The sequence below is a fragment of the Danio rerio genome, chromosome 22 (assembly GCF_049306965.1).
Source record: "Danio rerio strain Tuebingen ecotype United States chromosome 22, GRCz12tu, whole genome shotgun sequence".
Lineage (NCBI taxonomy): Eukaryota > Metazoa > Chordata > Actinopteri > Cypriniformes > Danionidae > Danio > Danio rerio.
Window position 1 is genome coordinate 28,411,774 of NC_133197.1, and position 26,505 is coordinate 28,438,278.

A 26,505-nucleotide genomic window follows, 5' to 3' on the forward strand; every position below is an offset into this window, starting at 1 on the left:
ATTTCTCAACAGTTTTTTACTGTATAAGCTGTGCACAGTGTTACTGTATAAATTGTTGTTTTCACAGTATAATAATGTATTTTCAACTTTTCTATACTGTGATGGTTAGCAGTATGCTACTGTAGATTTTACAAAGAATTTTGGGAAAAAATCAGTTACTGTGCATCTAAATACAGTACTGCAAATGACCAAGAACAACTCCACACACACAATATATATTATGATTATTATGTTTATTTATTTTTGACAAATTATTCTGTGAAGTAAATAACCTAACCAGTTTCTTGCATTAAACTGTCCCCTGGTTTTCCATTTTTGGGTGCACTGCACCTTCATTTTATAAGGTAACATGGAAATATTAAATAATATTTAATAAACATAACTTTGTGCTAAACCAAAACGTAAATTGGAACAAAAATAATTGATTCACGTAACCAAAGACTTTTAAACACACAAAATGATTTCAAAGTCTGCTTAAATCCCAGAGTGAGCAACCTGCTTTAGACGGATTCAAGAATATTGGGCGCCCATATGGGCCACCGTAGAGGTCACATATCTCCGCATTTTCAAAACAACATTTTAAAATACGCATTCTTAATAAATAAACCACAGACTTGAGTTTAAAACAACTACATTCTCGCATGAAAAACGGTTAAAACTTTATTTCATAACACATTTATTATCTAGTCATCGAAGACAGGGGCATGTCTCAATAATGTCTAGGCCGATTAAAGCATGAGGTTTGCCGGATACATGAGTGATGGAGCGCTGTCAACCGCTGGAGGTCAAAATCTCCCTTATCGGCAAAGCACACTTAAAATTATACATGATATCTATAAACAAACCACAGATTTGAGTTTGGAAGAACTACATTCTGAAAAAACTGATAAAACTTCATTTCGTGACATATTAAATGCAATATTTATGATATGATCTGGCTTTTCTCATCCGCCATTATATTTGCTTGTTGGTGTAAAATGAACTCTGGGAGAAAAAAATATTAAAGGGCACATATTTTAGCCCTTTTTTCAGATTTAATACTAATATTATGGTTCTTCTGAGTGTGCCAATGTAGGTTCAGATCAAAACGCAATTCAGATATTGTTGTTATGCTGTGTTAAAAAGTGTAAATTTAGAGGCGTGTACACGGGTTGCTGTTTTGGGGTGTGTTGTTTAACATGATAATAAGTTTCGACTGCCCGCCCAACGTAACAAGGGGGCGGAGCCAAGAGCGCGTCTGCTTTGTGCACCACATCACAGAGGCAGACAGTAAGAGTCATCATGAGTGAGAGGAACACAACTCAACACTACATATATGACCCAGACTCGGACACAGATCAAGCAGAGTCGACTGTTGAGGAATCTATAATCCGAATGTGCCAGAATGTGTCAGAGTGGTACATACAAAAAATTTAATGTTTTTGTATACTTTTACAGCCGCTATGTAACTATGCATGCGCCATCCGTAATTTGTTTGATAAAGTTCGCGAACGTCATGCGTTACGTCAAACACAGACAAGACATAAAGATATCCACAAAGATAAATTTTGCATTGGTATGATTTATTCGTAATTCATGAATATTGACGTTGACAAATATTGAAATATTTGAAAATGTATGCTGCAGGGAGATACCGCAGGTAAATTTCCAGTTTATGTTAACGTTGCTGCTCTAAAGACATCGAATGAGATAATAAACAGCATACCTGTGTCATGTAATAAGGTTAGAAGACGAATGGATCAACTGGAAGTGCAACCCTCGTGCATAACGGAGCATCCAGGAATGGATCCCGTTTGCTTCAATATTTATTCCTTGCAAAATGCATTGAATATATACAAAGCAGACTATGGTCCCCTGCGACTTCGTGGAGTGCAAAAGTGAGTTTAAATAAAAAGAAAGAATAGCGGGTTACCTTGTTCATGATCTGCATGCTCGCTTTCTTTTTAAGCACATTAACGCTGTGTAGTCAATAAAATAGCGATAAAGTTGGTTTTATATCCGCACATTCAGAAGTCCCTGTATTATTTACCATGGTAGTTTAAACAATCTATCGGATTTAGCATGCAAGTATGACTTGTAAACAACATTAAAACTAACTACTTGACTGTAAACAATGTTGTACTTTGTCATTTGCTGCTAATACGATTTCCCTATTTTGAATTTGCAAAGAATACTTTACTGAAATGATACTATAAGGAGAATGTCCAAATATCTGAATATAAAACCAACTTTACCTCAATGTCAATAAAAATGAAATACGTACCGTTTTTTATTGCTGCTATTTCTGAGATGATAATTTGAATGACTTCATAAAAGGCTGAGTAATGCATGTACTTTTTATTGAAAAATAATTTTAAATTCACTAAACATTAATATATAAACGCTTAAAATATATAAAAATCAGTATGGCATAGAAACATCAACCCTTCAGAAAAGATGATTCAATTCCTGAGTCATATAAAAACTTTATATTGAAGTATAAATTAAAATGTGATTGGCAAATATAAAATGTATCCTTGTGCAAATATAAAATATAAACTCCAAGTAGTCACTTTGTTGAATGAAATACAATTGTCCATGAACATTAGAAAGTACAGTATATCTACAAACACATACAAACATACATTGGCAGTTGAATAAACAAAATATGACTTCTGAAATTTTGTTAAAGCTAGTTATTTTATAAAAAATAAAAATGTATATGTGATAACTCCCAAGTTCAAATTGTAGTGCAATTTCTAAAACAATCTTTCATTATTATGTCTTTGTTAGACAGTGCCGCTTTTTGGCTTATCGGAGCTTTGTGAGCTGGTGTTGGGGTTTCCTCGGGCGGAGAGTCCGTGTAGTGATTCCTGCCTGTGTGGTGCTGAAGATTCGAAGACAGTTTCCTGAAGAGCAGGGCAGCTATGTGGGTTTTAGGATAGCTATTGATTGAAGTGGGTCACCCTGCTGGAGATAGCCTCCTCCATCTCAGGTCTATCGTAGGCTTATGATAGAGCAGGTGGTATGTGAATTCCCAACACTTCATCAACATAGGGTGATGGGTCCACAAACTCTTGGTTGAAGATGAGGTCCAGCAGCTCTTCTACATAACCTGTGCAATATAACAGTTATCTCTTTAGTAACTTAATTTTGTATTTTGAGTAGCGAGTTTTCATTGTGAATGTAAAGTGCAATTATTATTATTTTTTTTTGAATTATTAATAATACTATAAACATTTATATACATACCGAAAGTTTGCTGCGTCTTCACTTCTCGGACCCTATACTCTCCTTTCTTTGCCTTTGGAAAGGCAAGCTTGTAAATAGGTTTACCAGTTGCTGATGTGGCCTGGGGACGCCCGGCATTTTCATTGTAATGAAGTGCAGCCAAGTACAACCTAACAAAAAGAAAAATGTAAATGACATACCATGACAAGACTGTATGGTATTGTAAATTGTAGGGTCCAGCCAGTTGGTCCAATGACGGTATCCAATGGTGGATGAAGGTTCACTGCATGTTCGGTCTTCCCAGTGCACAATGTTGATCAATATTAAACTTAGCTCATATCTGACTCCAATTTTAGTATGAGGTGGTTTAGAATATTAATATATTTATCCTCGTTTTATCTGACTCCAATTATAAAACATTGAGAAGATTATTTTGTTTCCTTTCACATTATTTTAGATTAAGATTGAATATTCTTTTGATTTGTTATTATACCTTATTCTCATTTACTCAGATTCCTATAGCATCCCGAGTCTTGCACCGGCCGGGTATACAATCTCTTAATACAAGCTTGTCAATCTTGGTCATTAAACAGAGGCGATTAACCACTCTCCTAAAAAGGCAGAACCCTACTTACTCAATTTAGGAGATTTTTATGTGGTCCCCATAGATCTGTTATCTACTAAATCAAGACAAAGTATTTTAATAATAATCGCACAGGATTATACGTTTGTAAATGAAGGCCTAAATATCCACATTTAAAGTAGTTTCAACAATATTTTGTTGTTCTAAATAGTTGGCCTTTTACAGTCCAAGTATACTTGAATAATGTCAATTTGCTAGTCGGATCTCTAACAACATTGTATAGCGTGCCACGCTGCTCCGTCTAACATCTTTTAGTCCGTTACTAACCTGTACAGTGGCTTGTAGTGCTATGGACAACAACATTTATCAGTGATAATAACACGAGGTTTGAATAATTCAAAACATAATTTATTAGTCAGGTAAATGTATTATGCCAAATTCAATCAGTCAATTCATAAATGATCAATACAAAACATCAAATTATCAAAGATAAATCCAAGATTAAAAGATGCATTCCTGATTTTGAAATATACATAACATGGAGCAAGCCATGTTATGGGCTGATCTGGTTAGGCAGAATCGCGCTGAGTCTTTCTCAGACCTTACCTTAAATAATCCAAGAATTCCCTCAAGGAAATGGGTGTGAATAACAAAAGGCATTCACACTTAGGGAAAAGTCACACCCTTCACAGTGGTTCAAAAGATGCCTGAAGTTATATATTTATTGTTTTGATTATGTCTATTTCTGAGAGAATGAGACCATTGTACCAATCGCACTGAGACATTTCAAATGATATCAAACATGATAGTTAAAGTCAGTTTGGTTAATCTAGAACATTCAAACATTGAAATGACCATATGTGTGAGATGGGGGGATGAAGCTGAGTTTCAGCATACTCAGATGCAAATGCAGCAGGAACTGTTTTTTTTTTTTTTTTTTTTTTAGCTTGGCCACATCCTTCAATATTCTCTTGTTAGCGAGAACTTTCTCCAGCTTGTAGAATGGCATCGTTGCTATACAAGCAAAAATGTAAGGTATTAGAGTCTAAATCAAAAACAAATCTGAACAAAGAAACAAGCTCTGTTTTGCATTATTTTAATCGCAAAGAATATTTTATTTGTCTGTATACAATTTACCAGCCGACAGCCATTTGTTCTTGTCTCTGCTTATCCGTTGCGGATGCAGATAAGCCGGAAAATTGGGGTCTTCATGTACATGTTTGTCTTGTACATGGTTTAAGATAGAGGTCCACTTTGCCACTCTTTCAGGACCTGTTGTGGATGATGCAGCAGTCCAGTAGATGTGGTTTTTGATGCTACGTAACCATTTACGCAACTTCTCACACCCCTTTATCTGGCATATCTTGTCCAGTTTTTTGGAAATTCCTGGAAATTAAAGAAAAAAAGACATCAACACAAAAATAATAATAAACATGTAAGAACTGTAAATAGCAATTTAATCTTAAGTAAATGAATAACTGCTAAATGACATACCTTTCTCGATATGCCACACATCGTAAAACTGAGTGACATTTTGATCCCTGAGATATTTCTGTATTTGAGGATGTCGGTCTGTGATGATGCATTCCAGATGAACACCGCGGGCATCCAACAGGTCAAGGCTTCTCTTTAGGCCTTCTTTTTCCATATGGTAACTGCCGCCCACCTCATTACTATTAAAATTTTAAATAAGCTAAAAAATATATATATAAAAATCACACATTTTCCATCCAAAATATTATGCTAGTTCACATAACACTTTTCTGTATTACCTGGACTAACTGTAGGTCGACCACTGTGTTAGTTGCAAGGTCCATTATTGTATAACTCCCATACTTGGCCAAGTGACCTTCAAGAAAAACCGTACATAATTATTTTAAACACATTTTTGGAATAATTATAATGTATTTCATATTTATTTTTTATTAGACTGTATTGAATTGGAAATCAAATCTTTTGACTAAATACCTGGGGAGTCAGCCCTCATATCTCCTCCAACAATCACATTCTCTCTTCGACTGAGCTGTTCTAGCATTTCACTCTGCCAATTTCTCCACTTGTGGACAATAGCAGGTTCAATGCAAAGTCTTGCATGACGGCGAAATGAATTATATTTAAAAATGTGTAGTTTCATTGCAGCAAATACCTGACAACAGAGAGGAGAATTTTTAGTACAATGTGCATGTGCATTGTGTTTCTAAAAGAAATGTGATAAATTTTGATAGATAATTACCTTTTCAACTACAAAAAATTATGCACCGCTCAAGTAGACTGCAGCAGAAAGATGCAGGTTGCCAGCTGGAGTACTACCAATAATTGGCTGACTGTTTCATTTTCTTACAAACTCGCAGTGTGGGCAGACTTGCTGTACGCTCAGAAATGTCCCAAGCCTTTGTGACTTTACATCACATCTCCTCTGACACACTGGGCAGTCACTGAAGAGCTCCATGAGGCATGTTTCATAGACAATGAACTTGGCAATGTTATGAACTGGGCATTCTTGGATTCTGTAAAAATAAATATACACATTAACATAATTAAAAAGAAAATGATGATGAATGTTATGATGACAATACACAATCTTTCAAATAATTTACATAATGCATAAACTCACGACAAGTCTGTTGGTTCAGTTGCAGATGTGCATTCCTCTTCAGGGTCAAATGTCACATCCGAGTCTTGGGCTATAATTTTTGACTGTCAAAGTCTCTTCGGCTTCTTCTTCTTCCTCCTCCTCCTCCAGCTCCAGACGAGGTCTTTTTAGTGAAGGTTTGAGGGGTGTTGAAGTCATAAACGCAGTAGAGGACGCTAATGGTACAGTCAGTTCAAAACTGGATACTGTTGTCTGGACACCTATAGTGTAATTTTATGATTAATCTCATTGCACGTTTATAAAGATAATAAAACACGTTTCTAATGCAGCAACTTAAAATAAACTGAGAAATTTTAACTTACTTGTACTCCTGCGTTTAGCCTGAAGCATCCTAAAAGACAACTGGGTACCAACACTGTGTAAAGATGTGTGAAAAGGTCTGGCAAGCAACATCCACCTTGTTGCTCTTTGTCGACGTCGTGGCCTTTGTAAGAAAACATAAATTTTTTAAAATGACCTTTATTTGATTAAAACATACCGATCTTATTGTAAACAACTGCAGACCACGTGCAAGTACAGTGAAAAAAATTACAACAAACATCCCACATACAAAACAAACTTTAGCTGTAACTTAGTCAGTGTTAATGCTTCATTACAATGTTTAATTTTTTCTACGGTTTCTGTTTCTGATGGCTAAAACCCCTTTATGTACACATTACCACTAAAAGCTTCAAGTATTTAGACTGTTTTAGAAAAGCACAATAGCTGTAAACGCGCAAACATCCGAAGTAGCTTTAGCTGCAGATGCTATTCATTTCTGCTTAACATTACAGTATACACATTACAACAAACATCCCACATAAACAACAAACTTTAGCTGTAGCCAGTACTGGTTACTGCTTTATTACAATGTTTATATTTTTCTACGGTTTCTGTTTCTAATGGCTAAAAGCCCTTCTTGAACACACTACCACTTATAGCTTCGATTATTTAGACTGTTTTAGAAAAGCATAATAGCAGTAAACACGTGCAAACAAACATCCGAAGCAACTTTAGCTGCTTTTAACTTTTAGATGCTATTCGTTTCGGCTTACCATTACAGTACAACAAACATTTAACAACAACAAACTTTAGCTGTAGCCAGTGGTACTGCTTTTTACAATGTTGCTATTTTTCTACGGTTTCTGTTTCTGATGGCTAAACCCCCTTCATGTACACACTACCATTTGCAGCTTCGAGTATTTAGACTGTTTTTGAAAAGCACAATAAGAGGTAAACACGTGCAAACAAACATCCGAAGCTACTTTAGCCGCAGATACTATTCATCGGCTTAACATAATTAGAATGCTAAGGCTAGAAGTACATAAAATGTAATACTTACTTGAAGTGAGGCAGGATCACGTATTGTAGGAACTGATCCAGTTTTCAAAAACAATTTACTCGCGAATCCGGAGTTGTATTGTCCCGCGTTCTCGAGGCAGTCTACGCTAAAGTGGTTAGCGCAAACATACAACAGTTTTGGTACATTTTCAGGCACCTTGTCTTCAAAGATAAAACTCAGCCACTTAAGCCTCTGTTGCTCATTTGCAGGAAGACGGTGAAGGCTCTTGTGCTGAGCCTTACATCCTAAAATAGCACAATGGTGTTCTCTTGGTGGCATCGCTTCGACGTACACGCTGATAATGGCGGAAACGGCAAATTCAGGATATGTTAATACGCACAGCTGTCGATCAATTCGGTGGGCGGGGGAATCGCACACCTACGTAATGGTGCGATCGATTTGAAAACAGCTCTAATTGGCCGACCCTTTTTTTTGTAGTTAAATTGAAAAAAAAGGACTGGGTGTGTTCATATCACCCCAGTATGATGGTCTATACACTATACCAACACACAGATCTGTCCAAACAGCTTGAAAAGTAGGTTTTTTACAATAGGTGCCCTTTAATTCTGAAAACACTTCTAGCGAACCTTATTCTTATTGTTAAAGTCTGAAATATGTAATATATTCGCTGGTAAAGTGAAAAAAAAACAATATTACTATTTTATCAATATTACGTTTGCACTGGTTCGGTTCAGCACTCAAACGACACCGAATCGGATTGAACCGTTTGCTCGGGAAATATTTTATCACACGTGTTCATAAGCACATTCAGCAATATGTGTATAAATGTGTGTGGCCGAGCAGTATAACGAAATAGTAATGATTCATTGTTGTGTCTTACAATAATATACAAAAAGGAATTGGTTTTAGACGGATTCGACTCTTCACTGTTCTAAGGAGCCGATTCATAGAACTGAGCGGACTCGATTCGACCTTCACCAGGCAAGCAACGGCTCTTCTAATTTGAAATCAACCTGTCGCCTTTTCTTCCAGTGAATTCATCCTCGGTAAGTGTTTAAAAGTCAAATTCTGTTCGTTAAAGGATTGTTTTGTGTATATTTCCATGTAGTGTGTGTGTAATTTAAAATAATTAACCAAGTTACTTTAGTTGAAGGTACTCATGTCACGTTATTCGACGCCAGACGGTGTTTGTAGTGTTTGCGAGGTATTAGATAACGTACAGTGAGTTTATCTTGAGTGAGTTTTTGACCATAGTAACGTTACCTGAAAAAAAACTTAACTTTTACTTGGGGTTAACTGCATTAATGAATTCTCTATTTCAGCACAACACTGAGATGAAGGCAAAGTCACAATGAAAAGTTAATCGTTTAACGTTAAGGTAAGCTCTGGTCTTCATGTGGTCATTGTGACTAAGTTATCATTATGGTTAAATTTGTTAACTGTAAGTTAGTTATTCAAACTAAACTCACAATGAAACAAGTCTAAACTGTTTTATTAAATTAAGCTGATAATAAAATTCTGTTGATGTCTTTTAAGCTAACGTTAATATTAACATAATTCATATTAATTGTCTATTTCTCACTGGTTAATGAGGTTATTGTATAACGTTAGTGTGTCATTAATTGTACATTTTATTTTTGGTGTTCAGGTGTAGGGAAAGATTTGTATACAAATTTATTTGAACCCCATACAGATTGGTATGGTTGTACCATAGATTTAGATTATTAAATGTTAATTCTTATTTTACTTTTATTATATTTATCTTTTTTTGCAGCTACAGCAATTGATGTTGAAAAACTGATGCTACCAATCTCTCCTCACTTGATTATTCAAGGTAATGTTGATGTCTTCCTCATTTTGATTAGATTTTGAAATGTCAAGTTGTTCACAGATTTGTTGTGAGGAGTCTCATGTACAATCTCTTTTTCTTCTTCCAGTGGCGACACAGTGGCACAGTAGGTAGTGCTGTCACCTCACAGCAAGAAGGTTGCTGGTTCGAGCCTCGGCTGGGTCAGTTGGCTGAATACAATGGCATAATGATTCTGCTTGCTCACAGGAGGTACTTGATTTAGTTTTCCTCAAGCGATACATCAGTTTTTATGAGTAATGTGTGACACTTGAATTGAAGGGACAGTTCACCCAAAAATGAAAATAATGGCATCTTTGGCATCCTCCACTTGTTTCAAAATAGTTAGTTTTTTTTTTTTTATTCCATTGAACACAAACTCATATATTTTTTTTAAGAAATTTGGTTCAAATATAGATGTCAATAGTTACTAGTTTCTAACATTCTTCAAAATATCTGCTTTAGTGTTCAACAGAAATGTAAATGGATTTAAAACACATGGAGTAATGGTGGCAGAAAAGTAAACTATCCTTTAAAATATTTTATTCTGAGACTTATTTATATGTGTCTTGTCTTTTGCCATATTGTCTTTCTAGCTCAGATTGTGATGGACCTGGAATGTGACACAAATAGAGTATTATTATTATTATTTTTTTATTCTTATTCTAATTTTATGTTATGTATATACTGAATAGAAGTCATTTAAATTTCACAAATGATTGAATATAAAATATCATCTAGATGTCTTATTTTTCATTGTCTTAAACAGGGGTGCTCAACCCTGTTTATGGAGATCGACCTTTCTGCAGAGTTTTCTGCAGAGTTTAGTCCCGCGAGTCACATTTAACACACAAGGCAGGGATAGTTTGTCCCAATTGGAACGTAGCCAAGGCAGAACCTGGATGAGGGCATCCCACGTGACACTTTTAACACACAAGTTAGGGCTAATCTGTCCCAATCGGAACGTAGCCAAGGCAGGACCTGGACGCAGCAGGCATACAGCGTTGAACTAAGAAGACAGGGCTCATTTTTGTCCCCACTGAATCTACTTTTACCACACAGATAATAAATAAAAGGAATAATGAAGACACTGAACACCATTTGACCGTTAAGTTGTATAATATTTATTCAGGACGATTCAGAGTCTTCTGTTTGTTCGAGCGGGCGAGCGCCCTGGCTTTTCCCCCTGGCAGGGCGCCATGGCAGCGTCCTCCTGCTGGTTCCCTCCTGGAAAAGAGACACATAAAGGGCAGTTAGCCAATGCCACACGTTCTGCTGTCCACGCCAAAGAGAATGTGATTTTTACCAGGGGAGAGACGGAAGTCTCTGTCCTCTTGCGCCCTTTCCGCGGGGGGCTTTCAGTGCCTGCTGCCTCCCCATCCTCCTCCTCCTCCTCCTCCTCCACCAGGGCCCTTTCAAAGAGTCTGCGGCGCTCGCGTGCTTGGAGAGGTCCGAGGTGAAGTGCGTAGAACTTATCTGAGGTTGAAGTGTCATGGCACATGAATTGCGCCACCTTGCGGCGATCCTCTGAAGAGTGTGCATTCTTTGCCTGCGTCGGAGAGAGACAGAAGCTTGATTAGGATCGAAGCCGCCGCTGGTAGTTACAGGGGCGTCACAATGCCTACTCACATGGGTCGCGATCGCAGTGCGTACGTCAGTAAAGGTGGGTTTGCCTGGAAGGCCCATACTGAGCCAAGCAGACTGAAAGTACTTGTTCAGGGTCCGACAAGGACTGGCTCTGGAAGTGAAAAAGAAATAGGTAGCCTGGCTCCCTCCGGGAGTGAGTGAGAGAGCATGCTACTGGTGACCCCCACCTTACTTGCGCCATACTCACGTTAATGACATAAGCAGACTCGTCGGGGCTTCTGGAGGCCTCTTCAACCTCCTGGATTGTGAGATTCTGGAAGACTCCACAGCGGTGCCCAGAGATGGAGGTTAGGTAGCCAGTCAGAAAGCCATAGAAGCGCCACTGTTGCCTAGTGCTTGGGTTGGATTCGAGGCTATCTGGTGAAGGACATTAGACAGATTAGACCACCGACGGTTCTATTTCCTTTCTGGGTCACCAACAGCTCTTGGCTGCTGGTGACCTGTTGGGCAGACTGGGTGAACCAAGAACTGCTGGTGCCCCTGAAGAAGAAACGCACAATTCCTCTCCGGGCCACCAGCAGCTGTTGGTTCATCCAGCCACGTCTGTCTGCCCCCCTTCCCCCCGAATGAGTCCCATTCGCGGGGGAGAGGGGCAGATAGACGTGGCTGGATGAACCAAGGGCTGTTGGTGCCCCGGAAGAACGAACAGGGGGAATCGCTGGAACGGCGGAAGGGCTTGCTTACCTAGCAGGGCGGGAATTTTCCTTCCAGCGGTCCGGTGACAGCGCACCAGGCTGGCCTTGGGGATCAGTCGGCTTTCCTTCGCCTGCTTGGTCCTTACCTCGTGCACGACGACACGCCGGCGTATGCCGCGAATGAGGGCTCTGACCTCCCTTCGAATCAGAACCAGAGCCGTGCTGGAGAGCTGACAGGCGGCCGGCGGCGTCTCCGAGTGGTAGTCCAGGAACTGAGCCACGTTCTTCAGATAGTGCTGCCTGGTGGGCTCGGCCATGCGGGTCTGACCTAGCAGGGCGGCCCACGCTCGGATTCGGGCTGGTTGGTTGAGGAAAAGGAAATTCCCTGGCTCCGCGGTGCCCCTGGCCATGTAACCAAGGAAGGCTTTGATTCTCCCCAGCTTCGAAGTGACGTTGTTCCGTAGGCGCGCGGTGGGCTCGCTGCCCAGTTGGTACCCTTCGAACTCCCCCAAGAGAAGGTCTGTGGAACGAGCACAACCAAGAGTCAACTTCCCCGAAGGCACACAGCCAGCAGAGCGACAGTGACGTGCCTGAAATATACTCAACTCAGCGCAGGGACGTGGTCCGGGAACGGGTAGGCAGTGGGTTCCAAAGCCTCCGGAGGCTCGGGGGGCGTCGGACCTCCGGCCGCCCCTCGCCCGGGAGCCGGTGGTGCAGGAGGCGACCTGGTTCTCCTCGCCCTCTTCCTCCTCCTTCTCCCCCCTTCTCCCTTCCTCAGCTCCCGGTAGAGGCGTGTGATCTGGAGCAGGGTAGACCGCATCTTGGTAACCTGTTTCCCCAGGTCCGTGAGCTGAGCCTGTATGCGCTCGGTGGCGCGCCTGCAGCCGCGGTCGGCGCACGGGCGGCCGGCCTCTGGGCCCTCCGAGTCCCGCTCCCCCTCGGAGGACGATGCTAGCTGGGACACGACGGGGATTGCAGGCTGGGTAGACCGCAGCCACTGCAACTCCCGGGCTACTTTCCGGCGTTTCGTCCTCCCCATAGCCTCTTTCCGCCCCGAGGTTGAAAGCTCCACGTGCTGTCTCAAGTGCCTGTCCAAGCGGGCTGGCGTTCTGCGACAGCCCGGGACCGGACACGGCGACTTCCGAGTGTCCACGCGGCGGGCGGCCAGCGCGAGCAGCAGCCGCTTCTCGTCCGCGTTGGTCACCTTGTGAATGGCCGTCAGGTGAGGCGCGAGCCAGCTGTAGACGTTGAAGCATAGGATACATTCAGCCATGACCGTGCTGGAGCCAATGCGGAGGGGGAAAGGGGCCCACACGCCACGTGCGGCGGTTGATAAGCGGGCGGAGGCGGCGTCCACTTCTGCGTCATGACGTTTGTGGACCCGTGTTTCTTAAAGGGGAAGGACACCCCCCCGCACCAGGGGGTGTAAGCCGATGCCCTACGGGGATCCTACGGTTCAAGCCTTCTTTTGTTACGACTCTCAAGTAGGGGGGAGAGGGGTCTCCACCTCACTCCCTTCCCCCCTTTTCAAAGGAACCAGAGGGGGGGTGTCCCGTTAAACAATGCACCCCACTGCCCCGGTCAGCGGTTCGACACCTCTCTCTCTTGTTACGACTCGAGTTGGGGAAGAGGTGTCCCACCTCACTCCCTATCCCCCCTTCATTTTGCTGTTCTGGCCAGCGAGAGCTTTTCCACAGCCATTCACGTTCACTTTTTCCACCCCAAAATGGGGATTGATTGAGCCCCATCGGGGGGGGGGGGGGGGACAGCTCCACACGCGCCAGCCGCGGGAGCTTTTGTGACCAGCTACAACCAACATGGGATACGCACCAACCATCGAAAGGGGGGTCCAGACAGCCCGTAACCCCGGCACCACTGACCCTGGCACGTTTCACCTCGCCGGAGTCCACTAGCTTCCCCTCCCAACCAACCACCCTCACTTCCCCCGGGAGCAGGGTAGGCGGGGTGGGGGTCAGCCGGGAGCCAGCAAGGATAAACCCAGGGGGTGGGCGGCGTTGCGGGCGGACGGACGGGATGCAGACGCACACAATCGAAGCCCACACCAGCTCGTTCCCTACGCTGCCCCTGGGGCCTCGATTCACCACGCCGGGTGACTCGACCGAACCCACCGAACATCCCCCAGCCCTCGCAGGGCGAGGGGCGTGGGGCGGGGGCACGGGCCGAGTATCGGCGCGGGGGAAACGGAGTCCAGGGGGGCGGGCTGGCGGGCGGGCTGAGCAGCAGACAAGCTCTGGGTCATTTAGCCAGACGGGCCATCTGGGTCCTTTACCCACAGATCGGGGCGGGAAGGGGGGGCGCTGTGTGCGGAGGGACACCCCCACGCCTCCCTGATAGAGCGCCCAGGACGGGGAGGATCTGCCACACCCATAGAGGCCGACCCCATTGGTGCTTTGGGGGGCCTGGGTGGGGGCCTAGCCCCTGGGGCGCCACACTAGCTCCTATCGATCAGTCACCGTGGGGTCTGGCGACTGGACTGTCAGAGACTAAGTCCATATTTCTTCGCCTTCCCCGAAAACCTGATGGCAGGTCAGAGATTGTGGGTGTCGGGCAAAAACCTCCAGGCGCGGGACGTCCCGACAAGTAGGCCGGGAAGGGTGGTCTCCCGTCGGGCATGGTTTGGTGGGCTCGGGCCTGGGTCTAACCAACGCCCCGGTGAGCGCCAGGCATAACGTATTCCTGTTGGACCTTTGGCGCTAGATGCGTAAAGATGTGCCGCTGGTGAACCATTGATGGAGCCGCTGGTGAACCATTGATGGGGCCTCTGGCATCCAGCGGTGGGGGGGGCCTGTGCCCTGTGCGCAATGCCCGAGGTACACACACCTTTTCGGGGATGGCAAGCCCAGCCCAGCCCCCCTCTCTGGCCCGGAGACTCTGGCATCCAGCGGTGGGGGGGGGGCTGTGCCCTGTGCGCAATGCCCGAGGTACACACACCTTTTCGGGGATGGCAAGCCCAGCCCAGCCCCCCTCCCTGGCCCGGAGACTCTGGCATCCAGCGGTGGGGGGGGCCTGTGCCCTGTGCGCAATGCCCGAGGTACACACACCTTTTCGGGGATGGCAAGCCCAGCCCAGCCCCCCTCCCTGGCCCGGAGACTCTGAGATCCAGCGGTGGGGGGGCCTGTGCCCTGCGCGCACTGCCCGAGGTACACACACCCTCTTTGGGGGGGCGAGCCCAGCCCCTCTCCCTGGCCTGGGGCCTCTGAGATCCAGCGGTGGGGGGGCCTGTGCCCTGCGCGCACTGCCCGAGGTACACACACCCTCTTTGGGGGGGCGAGCCCAGCCCCTCTCCCTGGCCTGGGGCCTCTGAGATCCAGCGGTGGGGGGGCCTGTGCCCTGCGCGCACTGCCCGAGGTACACACACCCTCCTTGGGGGGCGAGCCCAGCTCCTCTCCCTGGCCTGGGGCCTCTGAGATCCAGCGGTGGGGGGGCCTGTGCCCTGCGCGCACTGCCCGAGGTACACACACCCTCCTTGGGGGGGCGAGCCCAGCCCCTCTCCCTGGCCTGGGGCCTCTGAGATCCAGCGGTGGGGGGGCCTGTGCCCTGCGCGCACTGCCCGAGGTACACACACCCTCCTTGGGGGGGCGAGCCCAGCCCCTCTCCCTGGCCTGGGGCCTCTGAGATCCAGCGGTGGGGGGGCCTGTGCCCTGCGCGCACTGCCCGAGGTACACACACCCTCCTTGGGGGGGCGAGCCCAGCCCCTCTCCCTGGCCTGGGGCCTCTGAGATCCAGCGGTGGGGGGGCCTGTGCCCTGCGCGCACTGCCCGAGGTACACACACCCTCCTTGGGGGGCGAGCCCAGCTCCTCTCCCTGGCCTGGGGCCTCTGAGATCCAGCGGTGGGGGGGCCTGTGCCCTGCGCGCACTGCCCGAGGTACACACACCCTCCTTGGGGGGGCGAGCCCAGCCCCTCTCCCTGGCCTGGGGCCTCTGAGATCCAGCGGTGGGGGGGCCTGTGCCCTGCGCGCACTGCCCGAGGTAAACACACTCTCCGGCGGCAAGCGCTGGTTCCAAAGGACCCTCCAGATTTGCACCTAATCACCAGCCGTGCCCGGGCACCCCACTATTAAGCCCGGGGACACTAACTCCTCTAAACCGCACGGATAAGACAGACGTGCTGCTGGTGACCCAACTGGCCAAGACGTACCGCTGGTGCCCCAATCGGTCTCGGATTATTGAATGGGGCACCTCCTCTCTGTTCAGCCCACTGGCCTTGCCCGGGTTTGAACGCTTGTTTTGGGGCAGCTTTGCTGGTCATTGAGGCCTGGGTCCTTGGTAGGACCAGGGCAGCAGCGCCCACTTGGTTTGCCCGGATTTGAACGCTTGTTTTGGGGCAGCTTTGCTGGCCATTGAGGCCTGGGTCCTTGGTAGGACCAGGGCAGCAGTGCGCACTTGGTTTGCCCGGATTTGAACGCTTGTTTTGGGGCAGCTTTGCTGGCCATTGAGGCCTGGGTCTTTGGTAGGACCAGGGCAGCAGTGCGCACTTGGTTTGCCCAGATTTAAACGCTTGTTTTGGGGCAGCTTTGCTGGCCATTGAGGCCTGGGTCCTTGGAAGGACCAGGGCAGCAGCGCGCACTTGGTTTGCCCGGATTTGAACGCTTGTTTTGGGGCAGCTTTGCTGGCCAATGAGGCCTGGGTCCTTGGTAGGACCAGGGCAGCAGCGCCCACTTGGTTTGCCCGGGTTTGAACGCTTGTTTTGGGGCAGCTTTGCTGGCCATTGAGGCCTGGGTCCTTGGTAGGACCAGGGGCAGCAGTGCGCACTTGGTTTGCCTGGATTTGAACGCTTGTTTTGGGGCAGCTTTGCTGGCCATTGAGGCCTGGGTCCTTGGAAGGACCAGGGGCAGCAGTGTGCACTTGGTTTGCCTGGATTTGAACGCTTGTTTTGGGGCAGCTTGCTGGCCATTGAGGCCTGGGTCCTTGGTAGGACCAGGGCAGCAGTGCGCACTTGGTTTGCCCGGATTTGAACGCTTGTTTTGGGGCAGCTTTGCTGGCCATTGAGGCCTGGGTCCTTGGAAGGACCAGGGCAGCAGCGCGCACTTGGTTTGCCCAGGTTTGAACGCTTGTTTTGGGGCAGCTTTGCTGGCCATTGAGGCCTGGGTCCTTGGTGGGACCAGGGCAGCAGTGCGCACTTGGTTTGCCCGGATTTGAACGCTTGTTTTGGGGCAGCTTTGCTGGCCATTGAGGCCTGGGTCCTTGGAAGGACCAGGGCAGCAGTGCGCACTTGGTTTGCCCAGGTTTGAACGCTTGTTTTGGGGCAGCTTTGCTGGCCATTGAGGCCTGGGTCCTTGGAAGGACCAGGGCAGCAGCGCGCACTTGGTTTGCCCGGGTTTGAACGCTTGTTTTGGGGCAACGGGCCCCTCTTTAGACCCCTGGTACGTTCAACCGCTAAATCGAAAATTGCACTAAGTCCTTCATATGTGTCTGTTATCGAAAACTCGACGGCAGGTCAGCGAAACCCAGGGACGCGCTACCCCCCCTCCAGGCGCGGGGCATGCCGGAGAGAGTGGTCTCTTTCCGGGCATGGCTTGGTGGGCTCTCCCCCTGGTCTAACCAACGCCCCCGGTGAGCGCACTTAGGTCTCAGCTGGTGCGTAAATGGTGCCGCTGGTGAACCATTGGCCTCCGAGGCTTCATGTCACGCGCTTTCTGCCCAATACACCCTCACTTATCCCGGGCAAGCACTGATCACCAAAGACCCCCCCCCCCCCCCCCTCCTTGGCTCTCTCTGACCCATCGCTTACCGTTGGTGACCCAAATAAGCCTTTGCGCGCGGTGGCCTGCCATGGACCCCTGACTCCCATGGTGTTCAGCCCACTGGCCTTGCCCGTTTTTGAACGCTTGTTTTGGGGCAGCTTTGCTGGCCATTGAGGCCTGGGTCCTTGGTAGGACCAGGGCAGCAGCGCGCACTTGGTTTGCCCGGATTTGAACGCTTGTTTTGGGGCAGCTTTGCTGGCCATTGAGGCCTGGGTCCTTGGTAGGACCAGGGCAGCAGCGCGCACTTGGTTTGCCCAGGTTTGAACGCTTGTTTTGGGGCAGCTTTGCTGGCCATTGAGGCCTGGGTCCTTGGTAGGACCAGGGCAGCAGTGCGCACTTGGTTTGCCCGGATTTGAACGCTTGTTTTGGGGCAGCTTTGCTGGCCATTGAGGCCTGGGTCCTTGGAAGGACCAGGGCAGCAGCGCGCACTTGGTTTGCCCGGATTTGAACGCTTGTTTTGGGGCAGCTTTGCTGGCCAATGAGGCCTGGGTCCTTGGAAGGACCAGGGCAGCAGCGCGCACTTGGTTTGCCCGGATTTGAACGCTTGTTTTTGGGCAGCTTTGCTGGCCAATGAGGCCTGGGTCCTTGGTAGGACCAGGGCAGCAGCGCCCACTTGGTTTGCCCGGGTTTGAACGCTTGTTTTGGGGCAGCTTTGCTGGCCATTGAGGCCTGGGTCCTTGGAAGGACCAGGGCAGCAGGGCGCACTTGGTTTGCCCGGATTTGAACGCTTGTTTTGGGGCAGCTTTGCTGGCCAATGAGGCCTGGGTCCTTGGTAGGACCAGGGCAGCAGCGCCCACTTGGTTTGCCCGGGTTTGAACGCTTGTTTTGGGGGCAGCTTTGCTGGCCATTGAGGCCTGGGTCCTTGGAAGGACCAGGGCAGCAGCGCGCACTTGGTTTGCCCGGGTTTGAACGCTTGTTTTGGGGCAACGGGCCCCTCTTTAGACCCCTGGTACGTTCAACCGCTAAATCGAAAATTGCACTAAGTCCTTCATATGTGTCTGTTATCGAAAACTCGACGGCAGGTCAGCGAAACCCAGGGACGCGCTACCCCCCCTCCAGGCGCGGGTCATGCCGGAGAGAGTGGTCTCTTTCCGGGCATGGCTTGGTGGGCTCTCCCCCTGGTCTAACCAACGCCCCCGGTGAGCGCACTTAGGTCTCAGCTGGTGCGTAAATGGTGCCGCTGGTGAACCATTGGCCTCCGAGGCTTCATGTCACGCGCTTTCTGCCCAATACACCCTCACTTATCCCGGGCAAGCACTGATCACCAAAGACCCCCCCCTCCTTGGCTCTCTCTGACCCATCGCTTACCGTTGGTGACCCAAATAGGCCTTTGCGCGCGGTGGCCTGCCATGGACCCCTGACTCCCATGGTGTTCAGCCCACTGGCCTTGCCCGTTTTTGAACGCTTGTTTTGGGGCAGCTTTGCTGGCCATTGAGGCCTGGGTCCTTGGTAGGACCAGGGCAGCAGCGCGCACTTGGTTTGCCCAGGTTTGAACGCTTGTTTTGGGGCAGCTTTGCTGGCCATTGAGGCCTGGGTCCTTGGAAGGACCAGGGCAGCAGCGCGCACTTGGTTTGCCCGGATTTGAACGCTTGTTTTGGGGCAGCTTTGCTGGCCAATGAGGCCTGGGTCCTTGGAAGGACCAGGGCAGCAGCGCGCACTTGGTTTGCCCGGATTTGAACGCTTGTTTTTGGGCAGCTTTGCTGGCCAATGAGGCCTGGGTCCTTGGTAGGACCAGGGCAGCAGCGCGCACTTGGTTTGCCCGGGTTTGAACGCTTGTTTTGGGGCAGCTTTGCTGGCCATTGAGGCCTGGGTCCTTGGAAGGACCAGGGCAGCAGGGCGCACTTGGTTTGCCCGGATTTGAACGCTTGTTTTGGGGCAGCTTTGCTGGCCAATGAGGCCTGGGTCCTTGGTAGGACCAGGGCAGCAGCGCCCACTTGGTTTGCCCGGGTTTGAACGCTTGTTTTGGGGGCAGCTTTGCTGGCCATTGAGGCCTGGGTCCTTGGTAGGACCAGGGCAGCAGTGCGCACTTGGTTTGCCCGGATTTGAACGCTTGTTTTGGGGCAGCTTTGCTGGCCAATGAGGCCTGGGTCCTTGGTAGGACCAGGGCAGCAGCGCCCACTTGGTTTGCCCGGGTTTGAACGCTTGTTTCGGGGCAGCTTTGCTGGCCATTGAGGCCTGGGTCCTTGGTAGGACCAGGGCAGCAGCGCCCACTTGGTTTGCCCGGGTTTGAACGCTTGTTTTGGGGCAGCTTTGCTGGCCATTGAGGCCTGGGTCCTTGGAAGGACCAGGGCAGCAGTGCGCACTTGGTTTGCCCGGATTTTAACGCTTGTTTTGGGGCAGCTTTGCTGGCCAATGAAGCCTGGGTCCTTGGAAGGACCAGGGCAGCAGTGCGCACTTGGTTTGCCCGGATTTGAACGCTTGTTTTGGGGCAGCTTTGCTGGCCATTGAGGCCTGGGTCCTTGGTAGGACCAGGGTAGCAGCGCGCTCTTGGTTTGCCCGGGTTTGAACGCTTGTTTTGGGGCAACGGGCCCCTCTTTAGACCCCTGGTTCGTTCAACCGCTAAATCGAAAATTGCACTAAGTCCTTCATATGTGTCTGTTATCGAAAACTCGACGGCAGGTCAGCGAAACCCAGGGACTTTCTACCCCCCCTCCAGGCGCGGGTCATGCCGGGGAGAATGGTCTCTTTCCGGGCATGGCTTGGTGGGCTCTCCCCTGGGTCTAACCAACGCCCCCGATGAGCTCATCCATAGCGTTTGCCAGCGGTCGTTCCAAAGACCCCCCCGCTAGAGACCCACCATCCCCCAAATGAGTGTTAGTTGTTTCAAACAGCAAAAAAATAAAATCAATGCATTTCGTTTTCAAAATGATTTTTTTTTACTTTCTCCACGTATTAAATGTTCACGGGCAATCTGTGTATGGACATGGATAGCGACAACTGCCTCTAAAATGCCCATGAGTCTGCCTAAAATGTTGCAACAATAAATACCTGCTATCTAGTTCCAAACTGCATTCTTTGCACTGCCACATACACTAACCTAAAAAAAGAAAATTAAATACATTTAGCATTCATTATATTAATAATAACAACAATACATAACAACATAGTAAGAAGATAATACTTACTGTCACTAGGAGGTTGCCAGAAGGAACCCTGTAAAGCTGATCAAACTGCAAAGATAAAATAAATGCATTAGTAGTGTAATTAGTCAAGCTTTTACTCAAACACACAATATGCACTAAAGTGCAAACACACATCAACAATAGTCTGTGAGGTATCAAGACTGGCGGTGAACAGACACAGAGGGATTTACCAGGCATTGATCGAAAGGCAGGCTGCGAGTATCAGAGTCCGTGTATCAGGCTTGGATCGTGGGCAGGCAGCGGATATCAGAGTCCGTGAATCAGGCGTGGGTCGTGGGCAGGCAGCGAATATCAGAGTCCGTGTATCAGGCGTGGGTCGTGGGCAGGCAGAAGGCGAAGCAGAGTCAGAAACAGGCTGGAGTAATACACGAGGAATCAGGCAGGGAATAACACTCAGTAATGCTGGCCGGGGCTAAACAAGACTTCGCACTGACTGAGTGTTTGTGTGCGGCTTATGAAGGGTACGTGGGTCGTTAACAAAATTCAAGACAGGTGTGTGCACAATCAGCGTAAGTGGATGATGTAATGCTAGAAGTCCGGAGATGGCGGCCTCTGCTGGCCAGCGAGGGGAGTGACTGGGACCGAGTCGGTGACAGAGCCCCCCCCCCAACAAACGGCTCCTGAAGTGAGAAGAGTCTCGACACCGGGGTCTTCCACGGGGGCGAGGGGCCGGCATATCCGGATACTGCAAGTGGAACTCATCCAACAGAGTTGAGTCAAGAATGTCCTTACGGTTGATCCATGATCTTTCCTCCGGGCCGTACCCCTCCCAGTCGATGAGGTATTGAAGTTGACCACCCCGGCGTCTGGATCTCAGGATCTCGTGGATCTGATAGGCTTCCTCTCTGTCGATCATGAGAGGCGGGGGACCCTGTTCACCAGCTGCCACCTCCCTATCCGCCTCGGCTGGGCCAACAGCAGGCTTGAGCAGGGAAACATGGAAAGTAGGAGAAATGCGATAATGGTTAGGGAGTGTCAGTCGAAAGGAAACAGGTGATATTTATCGTTCAATTTGAAACGGACCCACTTACCTGGGACTGAGCTTCTTGCAGGGTAGTCTCAAGCGAAGATCTCGAGCGGATAGCCATACCCATTGTCCTGGGGAATACGTGGGACCAGGACGACGGTGACGGTCGGCTTGCTCTTTGAACCTTCGGATAGCATGTGATAAGTGGGTGTGAGCTGCGTTCCATACCTCCTCGCACTTTCTGAACCAGGTGTCGACTGCTGGGAGTTCTGTGGTCTCCCCTGACCAGGGAAATAGAGGAGGTTGAAAACCTAGTACACATTGGAAGGGAGTCAGACCTGTAGATGCCTTTCTTAGGGAGTTCTGCACATACTGAGCCCACATAAGGAACTTATTCCAGTCTGATTGGTTGGAATGACAGTAGGTGCGTAGAAAGCGACCGATCTCCTGGTTAAGGCGTTCTGTCTGTCGGTTAGACTGAGGGTGATAGCCGGAAGTCAAACTGATATTCACTTGGAGATTCCGGGAGGCGGCGGACCATAGTCGGGATGTGAACTGGGACCCTCGGTCTGAAACAATGTCTTCAGGAAGACCATAATATCGGAATACACATTCGCATAAGAGCTCTGCTGTTTCTAGGGCTGTGGGTAATTTAGGTATGGCGATAAGGCGACAGGCTTTTGAGAAACGGTCCACGACCATGAGAATGGTGGTGTTCCCCTGTGACTGGGGTAAATCCGTGATGAAGTCGATGGCTATGTGAGACCATGGACGACGGGGAACCTCTAAAGGTTAAAGTAGACCAGCTGGACGATGATGGGAATGTTTAGCCATTTGACAGGGGGAACATTTGAGGAAATTGATCACGTCTTTATTAATGGATGACCACCAATAGCGAGATTGGATCAATTGCACTGTTGCAATACTACCTGGATGACCGGAACTGGGGTGATTGTGAACTTCTGCAATCAGTTTTTCACGGAGCAAGGGAGGCACATAAATCTTGTTCTCGGGACATGCCTGCGGAGTGGGGTTTTGATCAGAAGCCTGAGTGATCTCGTGTTCGATATCCCACTGAATGGGTGCTATAATTAGCGGATTCTTCAGAATAGATTCGACTTCTTCTGTCGAAGTCTCCTCATCTGAGATACGAGAGAGAGCGTCTGCCTTTATGTTTTTTGAGCCTGGGATGTAAGTGACTTGAAAGTCAAAGCGGGTAAAGAATAGCGCCCATCTAGCTTGTCTAGGGTTTAAGCGCTTGCAGGATCGGATGTACTCCAGGTTCTTGTGATCTGTGATGACGGTGAATGGGTGTTTGGCGCCCTCAAGCCAATGTCTCCATTCCTCGAGAGCAGCCTTCATGGCGAGGAGTTCGCGATTACCCACGTCATAATTTCTCTCAGCGGGATTCAGCTTACGGGAGTAGAAGGCACAGGGATGGAGCTTGTTCGTGGTCGGGGATCTTTGGGACAGAATGGCTCCAATACCGGAATTGGAGGCGTCGATCTCAACAATGAAAGGTCAAGTGGGGTCTGGATGACACAGAATGGGTGCATTTGTGAAACGGGCTTTGAGCTGGTTAAACGCTCTAATGGCGTCCGAGTTCCACTTCAAGCGGGCATTATTGGCTTTAACCATGGCTGTGAGAGGAGCAGCTACTGAACTGAAGTTCCTAATGAACCGTCTGTAGAAGTTGGCGAATCCCAGGAAACATTGTAGCTGCCGGATGGTTTCGGGTTGAGGCCAGTGAGTGACAGAATCGACCTTCTGTTGGTCCATAGCAACTCCCTCGGGACTGATAATGTAACCCAGAATTGAGATGCAAGTCTGATGGAACTCACATTTAGAAATCTTGGCATACAGTTGGTTCTGGATGAGGCGTTTTAGCACTGCTCTGACATGCTAAATGGGTTCTGGCAAGGAGTTGGAGTAGATTAAAATGTCGTCGATGTACACGATGACCCACTGGTTGAGCATGTCTCAAAATATCTCATTGATAAATGCCTGGAACACGAAAGGACTGTTAGCTAGGCCGAAGGGCATAACAAGGTATTCGTAGTGACCATTGATGGTAGAGAACCCGGTTTTCCACTCATCTCCTTGGCGGATGCGGGCAAGGTTGTAAGCATTGCGGAGATCCAATTTGGTGAAATATTGGGCTGAGCGGAGCTGTTCAAGGGCTGCTGGAACTAGAGGTAAGGGATAGCGGTACTTAATGGTTATTTCATTCAAACCTCTGTAGTTGATACAATGACTTCTTTTTTGACGAAGAAGAACCCAGCTTAAGCAGGTGATGTAGATGGTCTTATAAATCCCTTCTCCAGTTCCTCAGAGATGTAAGAGCTCATGGCTTCGGTTTCTGGTTGAGAGAGAGGGAAAATGCGACCACGAGGAGGCGTGGTGCCGGGCAATAATTCGATGGCACAATCATACTCACGATGAGGCGGGAGATTAGTAGCTTTTTGCTTGTTAAAGGCTTCAAGGAGATCATGATACATCTCGGGAATTTGACAGATTTCGGAGTCGTCCATACTGGATATGGTGTTGATCTGGACAGGAGAAACAGAGTGTAGACACTGGGTAAAGCATTTCTTGCTCCATTTAATAATCTCACCAGTTTTCCAGGAAACTTGGGGGTCATGAAGTTGTAACCAGGGGAGTCCGAGGATAACATTGTGTCGGGGAGAGTCGATAGCAAGGAGGGAGATTTCTTCTACATGGAGAGAGCCTGTGCGAAGACATAATGGCAGAGATCGGAACTTTACGTGTCCTTCCCCCAGGGGGCGCCCATCTATAGCAGTGATGGCTAGAGAGGAATTACAGGAGGTTAGAGGGATGGAGTGAGTAGAAGCAAACTTGCAGTCAATAAAGTTACCAGCGGCTCCTGAATCGACCATAGCCAAAGTCGAAATCTCAATCTGCTTATATTTCAGACAGACAGGAACGCTCACAATGTCATTAGTAGTCGTGAATACAGTGGTGGCACTCACCGGAAGAGCCTTAGGTGGAGGTTTGTTGGGGCACAAGATCTTCATATGACCTGAAAGTCCGCAATACAGGCATAGGGGATTCCTCCTCCGTTCACGTTCTTCGGGGGTTAAGCGAGTTCTGCCCAACTGCATAGGTTCCGTGGGAGTTTCAGGGGATACAGGGCTGGAAATGGCAGAGCACAGAGGGTTACGGGTGCGAAGTAAGGTGTCTAACCTGATTGAAAGTTCGATAAGCTGGTCCAGGGTCTTCCCCTCATCTCGACATGCCATCTCCTTTTGCAATTCTGGTCTCAAAGCTTTTCTGTAGAGTGTAGTGAGCGGATCATCAGCCCAGCCTGTATGCGCTGCCAGTGTGCGAAAATGCAGAGCGAATTCAGCTGCGGGTCGATCTCCCTGTTGCACACACAAAAGCTCCTCACCAGCATTACGACCACCCTCAGGATGATCAAACACAGTGCAAAACCGTTTGAGAAAGTCATTAAATGAGGGGAATATCGGGGTACTGTCTGGCCAAACTGCAGTAGCCCAGTCTAAAGCTTTTCCAGTGAGCAGTGAACATACAAAAGCGATTTTCCCATTTTCATCCTTAAATAGATGGGGTTGCTGGGCAATGAACAGTTTACACTGCAATAGAAAGCCTTTGCATTTAGCTGGGTTACCTGAGAACTTATCGGGGAATGCCAAAAGAACTCCTGAAGCAGTCTGGGTCTGTGTCAGCAAGGGTTGACTCGTAGAGTAATTGGCGGTGAGTTGCGCTGTGGAAGCAGCTTGCAGGTTTTGCAGAGATTTCACCAGTTCATCTGTTAACTGAGTCCACTGCGTTAATTGCTGTTGATGTGTGGTTAGTACCTGAGCTTGAGCTGTGACTTCATGAGACAAAACCTGTATGGCTGCGGGATCCGTGTTGGGCGAAGACTGACACGGAGGGATCCATTATGCAGTATTTATTAGTCAAGCTTTCACTCAAACACACAATATGCACTAAAGTGCAAACACACATCAACAAAAGTCTGTGAGGTATCAAGACTGGCGGTGAACAGACACAGAGGGATTTACCAGGCATTGATCGAAAGGCAGGCTGCGAGTATCAGAGTCCGTGTATCAGGCTTGGATCGTGGGCAACAGCAGATATCAGAGTCCGTGTATCAGGCGTGGGTCCTGGGCAGGCAGCGAATATCAGAGTCCGTGTATCAGGCGTGGGTCGTGGGCAGGCAGAAGGCGAAGCAGAGTCAGAAACAGGCTGGAGTAATACACGAGGAATCAGGCAGGGAATAACGCTCAGTAATGCTGGCCGGGGCTAAACAAGACTTCGCACTGACTGAGTGTTTGTGTGCGGCTTATAAAGGGTACGTGGGTCGTTAACAAGATTCAGGACAGGTGTGTGCACAATCAGCGTAAGTGGATGATGTAATGCTAGAAGTCCGGAGATGGCAGCCTCTGCTGGCCAGCGAGGGGAGTGACTGGGACCGAGTCGGTGACAAGTAGTGTGTGTACAAGTGCAGGAATACTTAAAAGCTTATCAACAACTCAAAATTGCATTTGAGAACTAGATGGTAATATAAAAAACTGTAAAACATTAAAATTAAGATTGTTTTAGCAATGTTTAGTAACTGTGAAGACTAAGGGTGTCACGATTTGGATTTTAATCGAAAATCGATCGAAATTTATGCTCGATTTCGATTATCGAATCAAAAAATAGAATCGTCGATGCTGCCACGCCCCCATGTCACGTCAGCTTGGCTTGCCAACCGGGAAAAAACACACTTGTTGAAGTGCTTGTTAA

At 48.1% G+C, this 26,505-nt stretch overlaps 3 long non-coding RNA genes across 3 annotated transcripts; 1 reads left to right on the plus strand and 2 right to left on the minus strand.

Moving 5' to 3' along the window:
* Positions 1–4,741: 4,741 nt before the first annotated feature.
* LOC137488958 (uncharacterized) lies at positions 4,742–5,374 on the minus strand. The gene is made up of 3 exons (XR_011008263.2): positions 5,288–5,374; positions 4,931–5,179; positions 4,742–4,807 (listed from the first exon to the last, which is right to left on the minus strand). It is a non-coding gene; the product is annotated as an uncharacterized lncRNA (long non-coding RNA).
* A 391-nt stretch (positions 5,375–5,765) lies between these two features.
* LOC137488957 (uncharacterized) lies at positions 5,766–6,646 on the minus strand. The gene is made up of 3 exons (XR_011008262.2): positions 6,408–6,646; positions 6,027–6,300; positions 5,766–5,939 (listed from the first exon to the last, which is right to left on the minus strand). It is a non-coding gene; the product is annotated as an uncharacterized lncRNA (long non-coding RNA).
* On the plus strand, positions 6,586–10,205 carry LOC141380298 (uncharacterized). Its single transcript, XR_012398117.1, has 4 exons — positions 6,586–9,106; positions 9,503–9,562; positions 9,666–9,787; positions 10,171–10,205. It is a non-coding gene; the product is annotated as an uncharacterized lncRNA (long non-coding RNA).
* Positions 10,206–26,505: the final 16,300 nt, after the last annotated feature.